Genomic DNA, 8,197 nt, shown 5'->3' with positions numbered 1-8,197 from the left:
CAAACTTAATTAAAGCAACAAGTTTGCGCCACCTCCCCGGCAACGGCGCCAAAATTTGTCACGTCTGTCGCGTACCTGTCAAAAATAACCAACTGGCTCTAACTAATATAGCTAGGGAAGTCAGGTCGAATCCACAGAGAGGTAGGAATTTGTCGGCTGAACTTAAGTTCGTCAAAGTAACCAAATTGGGGGTTTATAAAATGTGATTTCTGAACTAAGGAGGACAAGGAGAAGAGAAATAAAAGGAAGGAGTTTAACAGATAAAGGAGAACAGCTAAGACAAACGGTTCACCATAATCATCTGGTCGAGTAATCTAGATCCCAGGTCAATGCAGTACGGTCTAAGGGGTAGCGAACGTCACCTTTCGGTCCTTAATTCACCCTAAAGTGTAAACAGTTTAACTTTCGCCCTCGCTGCAATACTCTATTGTTCGCCACTAGTCTGCCTCTTCCAACCTTTCGGTCCAGGTCAAGGTTCACTAAGAATAAGGGTCTAATTGCGTCGACTCAATTAGGCAATTACAATTAATTTTAGCATTTAAACAACAAAGACGGTACCAGCATTAACCTAGTAAATCGATTACTCTCCCTTCATATTATGGATCCCCTATAGTCTTAGCATAGGGAAATTAGCTACTCATAATCGTCGGATTAACAATCACAATAACCAAATAATTAAGACTGAACATGATGATGAAACTAATAAGAATTCAATTAAACAATTATAACAACAAGAGAAGGAAGATTCAAAGCAGTAAATAAAATTGAGAAATAAACTAGATTGATAATACCGAATCCGAGTAACAAAGTGTAGAGGAAGAGTAAAATCCAAGAACAGTGACAAAGTGTGATCCCCAAAAATAAACGAAGTGCAGAGAGAGCAGTCACGTAGTGTTCTCCCTCAGTCTTATACTAAAAATCCACTCTAAAACCTAATCTATGGAGTAATTATAAAAGCCCATGAATAATTAGGCAGAAATTAACAGTAGCACTTGAAACCGCTCGATCGAATAGAAGTAATCCACTCGATCGAGCAAATTATCACCAAACCACTCGATCGAGTAGTAATGACCCACTCGATCGAGCACCACTTGCATAAACTCCTCGATCGACCACTCAAACTGCTCGATCGATCAATCTTGAGTAAATAAGGCATTCGATCGAACAGTAAACCACTCGATCGAGCTACATAGGTACGTTAGGACTTGAATTGCTTCCTAAATTCAGCTCATGCGTCTTCCAAGTATTAGATTTCCAAGCTCCGGCTCCTTATTTTCCATGAATGCATACAATTGGGACAATTAAGGCTCGATTTAGCTCCTCTTCGGTCAATTCCTGCAAATTACAAATAACGGACCAAAGTAGAATATTCGGGGATATTTGTAGCCAGATGCTACATAAAAAGCACAGAAATGCGTGTAAAAATGAGGTGAAAACCTTATATAAAAGACACGCATCAAATTACCAATTCCAATACGATATAGACAAATATTATTAATCCATAACCACCAACAATCAAACAACCAACCAACATACATGTAACCAATAACTGAGTAGGAAATCCTACCTGGAAAGGCAAACATCAAGATCGTCACAATCAGCTAATCAAAACCGTTCTTCAACACAATCACCTCCAATAGTCATCATACAATCACTATCTAATACACATCGTACTCCCAAAAACCCCCAAAATACCCAATTAGAGTTTCAACCAAACTCAATGAAACGACATAAAAATTGTACAAGGGTCTTACCCACAATGCGACGGTCTCAATGGCGTAAAGAACTCAAGGATCCGACGACTCTAGCCCTTTGGATTTGATAGCAATGTGAGAAGGGAAAGCTACGTAACTTGTGTTCTCTTGTGAAAAGTTTAGGATGAAGTAAGAGTGAAAAAGAAATGACGAAATATGTTTTTATAATCTTCTCGCGTTGTTATCAAACCCCGGCAAATAACCCGTAAAAAGTAACTTACTCGATCGAGTAAGTAACTTACTCGATCGAGTGACCCTTACTCGATCGAGTCCCCAACTTACTCGATCGAGTACCCATCAGCAGAACACTGTTTCATAAACCAAACATACTTACTCGACAGAGTAAGCCCCACTCGATAGAGTACCCAAAGACATAGAAAACCGTAGTATTACAGTCTTCCCTTCTTAAAAAGAACTTCGTCCCCGAAGTTCAACCCATACTCAAAAACAAACATACCCACTCGACCATGATGCAACAATGCAACAAAGACTCAAAACAAAACCTCAACCACAACTCATACCGACTCATATCGTATCCACCACACTATAGTCTGTCGACACTAACTCCATACACTTCCAAATACCATCCACCAATGCCGCTAGCTTCATCTCACTAACATATTATCCACTAGAAAAATCCATTATCAAGACACTCATAAACATCAAACGGAATGTTACACTCTACCACCCTTAAACGAACTTCGTCCTCGAAGTTTACTCACACTCATAAACGTCATCATCCAACTGTCAACAGAATCAATATATTCTCCCATTCCTAAACATCGCACTACTACAAGCACGACCATGGCCTTTAATAATATCAACCACAACACAAATCCATCCTTTATTCTACACCAAATCTCGAACTCCCAATTATACCGCAACATGTACAACCATCAAGCTCTCTTTGTCACATCCTACTCCACTTAAGATAAAATTTACGTCCTCATAACTCACTAATACTAGATCCTTTGCTATACTTCCCAAAATCCTCATCACCACCGTATGTCAACGATAACTGATTATAACCTCAACACCTACAACCATTCCTATATCCATGTCTCTCTTCCTCTAACAGTCTTCATTCCTCAATTCATTCTGCACTCCATCTAATCTATACCATAAAATCCTCAGCGAAATCACCACACCAACTCTTCAACATTACCGCAAAATGACATACTCCTCTATACATGCGCTTATCTCCATAATCATAATTCACGATCCACAATTGTTACACACACTCTCACTAGATCCTCAAGCTCTCCCTTTTATTACCACAACTCATCACAACTTAACATGATACTAATTTCCAACACCTTATATTCACTGTCCCAATAAAAGATTATGAACCACCTGCAGCTTCCAGATCAGTACAACACATGTTCCACAATTCACTTGCCATTACTATGTCAACCAAAGCCTCCTCTAAAAGAAGATCACAAGTACTCTAACAACCTCTCGCAACTGTGTCCCATCAACAGGATATCATTATACCATGACAACAACGGAAACATACACAACTCTCTTCCATATCACACTTTACCCTCACTCCCAAGCTGAAATTGGTAAGACACATCAAAAAAACAAAACAACTGTCTATCTCTCCAAACCGAAACTCGCAGGAAGCAACAGTGAACAAAACAACAATCTATGTATAACTGATATGTACTTTCGAAAACTCGTATCGTAATCATCCCGCCTACTCCACCACAACCGATGACGGCATCGCAACACCGCCACTAACAGCCGTACCTTTGCGCGTAAATACCTGCATCACAACACGCAGTACCGTGCCTGGATCACCACCCAAGGCACAACAGCCACATCGATAGTCATCGCAACTTATACAATTCCCATAAACACCGACTCAGTATAACTTTCCGGACAAGAAAACTACTCAAAACCTCTTTACTAGATCACAACGCAACATATTACACGGAATAAACGGATAAGAACCTCATGAATATCATCCATACCTTTTCACGATTAACATATATCATGAATACACATACAAGTATAACTAGCCATGCCAGATCACTCAAATTATTACGTTTTGAATATCATTCTTTGTAACACCCCCATACACCAAGTGCCTTACCAGGACCACCTAATGCATGGGAATGCTACCATCTCGGTTACCCGAGGCAATGTATATCAAATAGACAATAAAGAAACGTACTTTATTAAGTAAATTTAAAGCGATACATGTCCAATACCAAAACTATTAAAGAAAATACAACTGTTTCCCAAAAATGTCAAACCAACTAAAGTAAATAAATGTTTTTAACGACACAGCGGAAGACTTCTAGACATCTCCTGATGACTCAACCCAGCTATCAATGCGCGTCCATCTCATACCTGTTCAATAACTGCTCACCACCCCCGAATGGATCACCACAGTTTTCAAAACATTTAAACGAGGTCAGTTACTGATTACACAAAAATAATACAACAGAAATAATACAACAATCACCCAATCTCCATCGTAACTCCACACACCAAGTGGGGAACCGCAGCCGTTCCCGCCTAAGCCCCGCTCATCTTATCTGAGCGATAACCCATGTTCCTTAATGTGCACATTCCCTCTGTGGCGGTTTCCACAGAGGGCGAATCAAGGGCATGAAGCCACTCCCGCAAGTGACTCCACTCAGCTGAGGACACACCTCACGAAGCACAAACAAACAATCACAACCAACTACAACATCAACAATTACCAATTCCAATACGATATAGACATATATTATTAATCCACAACCACCAACAATCAATTAACCAACCAACATACATGTAACCAATAACTGAGTAGGAAATCCTACCTGGAAAGGCAAACATCAAGATCGTCACACTCAGCTAATCAAAACCGTTCTTCAACACAATCACCTCCAATAATCATCATACAATCACTATCTAATACACATCATACTCCCAAAAACCCCCAAAATACCCAATTAGGGTTTCAACCAAACTCAATTAAATGACATAAAACTGTACAAGGATCTTACCCACAATGTGACGGTCTCAACGACGTAAAGAACTAAACGATCCGACGACTCTAGCCCTTAGTATTTGATAGCAATGTGAGAAGGGAAAGCTACGTAACTTGTGTTCTCTTGTGAAAAGTTTAGGATGAAGTAAGAGTGAAAAACAAATGACGAAATATGTTTTTATAATCTTCTCGCGTTGCTATCAAACCCCGAAAAATAACCCGTAAAAAGTAACTTACTCGATCGAGTAAGTAACTTACTCGATCGAGTGACCCTAACCCGATCGAGTCCCCAACTTACTCGATCGAGTACCCATCAGCAGAACACTGTTTCATAAACCAAACATACTTACTCGACAGAGTAAGCCCCACTCGATAGAGTACCCAAAGACATAGAAAACCGTAGTATTACATATGGTTGGAGGATATTTGTGATTCATGTGTTTCATCTTTGCATTTCATATTCGTATACTCGTATCTTATCGTGAACACTTGTATTGTTGAGACTGACCTTTTAATGTTTTCAAAATCTATGGTGAACTCTATGATATTTCTGGTCATACGGGGAGCATTGGATTGACAGGTTGAATTATTTTATGTTGGCGGGTTGGACGCTTGGAGCAGTCTTTCACCTAACGAGTTTTCACTTGTCTATAGCTGTTTTGATACTCTTGTTTCGCTTTTTAGTAGTTGGTTTGGATTGTAGTTGTACTATGCCAATTAACTCCTCTAACAACGATTAAATAAGGTCCAATACCGTTTTAAAACAAAAACACGGAACCATTATAAAAGCTACCGTTGTTATTTACTAACCACGGTTTTGAAAAATACAGAACCGTTGTAAAAATGTGAAAACGGTTTGAGATAACCATAGTCAAAAGTAAGACAACGGTTAAAATCTGTTGTCAAAAATGATACTGACAACAGTTTTACAGAATGAAAACCGTAATGTTTAAGAACAGATCCACAACCGTTGCCTAACCTTATAATGACAACGGTTTTTCCTGAACAAAACCGTTGTTAAATATTACGTATGACAATTCCAGCTGGTATTGGAGGAAGGTATGCCAAGTTAAAGACTCTTTTACAAAAGCCTATCAGCAGCAGATTTGGACGGTTCAAAAAGGGAGGGAATACACCATCGCTAAAGGGTATGACTTCCTTTTAGACAAAGGTACGAATGTGAATTGGACGGGTCTAGTTTGGAATAAATGAACCATCCCAAAACATGGGTTTCTAGCATGGATGCAACATCATAATATCCTTAACACAAAAGAGAAATTATTCAGATTAGGGATCAGTGACAATAATACCTGCTGCATTTGTGAACACGGGATTGGAAGCTCGGATCACCTTTTCTTTAAATGCTAGTATAGTCAACGAGTCATCTCAAGTCTGGGCGTTTGGCTTGGGATTCAACTTCCACTTCAGGATGTTCTGACTTGGCGAATGCGGAGGAGAGGTACAACTCTGAAAGAGGGAGTGCTAAATGTTGGAGTTAGTGTCCTCCACAATAGTGCGTTTACATAATAAATCTCATTAAAGGAATATCATCAGGATTTTTATTATTTGATCCTCGTTAGTTGATTAACGTAAATCGATAACGGTTGGCTGACTAGAGTTTGACGTTATTGTCGTGAGACGATGGTGATCAACTGACCCCTTTCGGTCACACCTAAAGAAATGAACCCCAATTGACAACTAATTAATTGTATGAGATACAATTTATTTAGTTCCTTGATTTATTGACTAATAGGTTAGTCGATTATTTTAAGAGAGATTTCGAGTTGCGAACTCGTGGCGCGGCAGTTATTATTTAATTATGCGATAATTAAATAATAAATTTTATGAGACGGGTTTTAGTTAATTAATTGTTAATTCACTAAAATTGTACTAATTGATTAACCTGATTAATATTAGTACGTAAATAATATCTGTAGCGGTACACATATATTTACGGAGTGTTTTGAACAAAATTTATCGGGAAGCATTTAAACATAAAATGATGTTTAAAGTAAAATTACACGTATTTGTGCGACAAATATAAGAACCGATATGGACCCGTAAATGGGCATTGGACCGTGTAATATAGAGTGTAGTGGATGATTACAAACATAATCATTACACTCATGTCTTTGATCTATCCCATCAAACTTTTGTTCTATTTTATGCACAATGACAATTGGACATAAAAAAAAACAAAAACCACTCCCTCACTCTACCCTCTCTCAACCGGTGACCCCCCTCCTTTTAGACCAACAATTTTGTTCATTTTGACATGCTTGCTCACTTGTGCATTTTGCATGTGAATGAAAATTGTTTATCTCTCTAAAATTAATATAAACCTTTTACTAAGATTTGTTAGTAAAATAAATAAATAGTAAGAGTGTTAGTAATATTTACATATTATCAGGTAAATAAATTTAACAAGTTTCTAGTAAAAACTTGTTAGATTATTGGGTTTAGTTCTTGGGTGCACATTGTTAGGAGATAAGATTTGGTAAGGAGGATCATCCTTTATTTTAAGCTCAAGAACAATCAAGATAGGTGATCTTGATTGTGCCCATATTACCTTCAAAATCAATGTAAGGAAATTGTTTTTCCTTAATCTTAATTATTATGCTTTTATATTAGCATGCATGTTACATAGATCACTAAAATAATATATTATGAGATAATATGTTTTTAATTAGAGAGTATAATTAGGATCTATGATTTTTCAAGTGGTATCAAAGAGCTAGGCTTGTAATTTGCATGTTGATTTTGAGCATACTTAATAATTATGCGATAATTTAAATAACTCAAAAATTGTGTTAGAAGAGGTTTTAGCATGAAAATTTTTGGGCATGCATACCTACTGATCTCAAAAGGTTTGTGGTAAAATTTGGTGATTTGTGAAGTTATTTTGCTATTTTTAATGATTTTTGGTAGAAAATCGAGTCAAAAATGCCGTATTTTGGTTAAGAGTTAACTAAAAATAGTTAAAAGTTGATTCAGGTCATGAAATTTTTATATTATTTCATGCATATTTTCTACTGATTGTATGTAAAATTTCGAAGGTTGGTTTGATATTTTGCATGTTTATTGATTTTATGAGATAAAAGTCGATAAAAGTGTAATAAATTAATCATATATTTGAAACATTTTTTTCTGCCCTTAATAAATTTATATACATTTCAAAATATTATTTAAAAGTTAAAAGTGAAATTTAAAATGTGATTTCAACTTGTTTTGATGTTTATTGGTTTTTGTGGTTAAAAACCGATAAATATCGATATTTTTCTTCATAAAATTTATCCGAAATTTTTGGGAAATTTTTCTGTCATTTTTGGTGTTCTTGGGGGTGTTCCATAATACTCAATTTTTTGTTTCAATTTTTGGTAATAGTTTCAATTATTTTGGATTTATTACTTAAAAGTTATGATTTTACCGATTAAATTAACAAAATATCACCAAATCA

Source organism: Silene latifolia, chromosome Y (genome assembly GCF_048544455.1).
Source record: "Silene latifolia isolate original U9 population chromosome Y, ASM4854445v1, whole genome shotgun sequence".
Taxonomy (NCBI): domain Eukaryota; kingdom Viridiplantae; phylum Streptophyta; class Magnoliopsida; order Caryophyllales; family Caryophyllaceae; genus Silene; species Silene latifolia.
The sequence above is the reverse complement of the archived record's forward strand: the minus strand, read 5'-3'. Positions refer to the sequence as shown.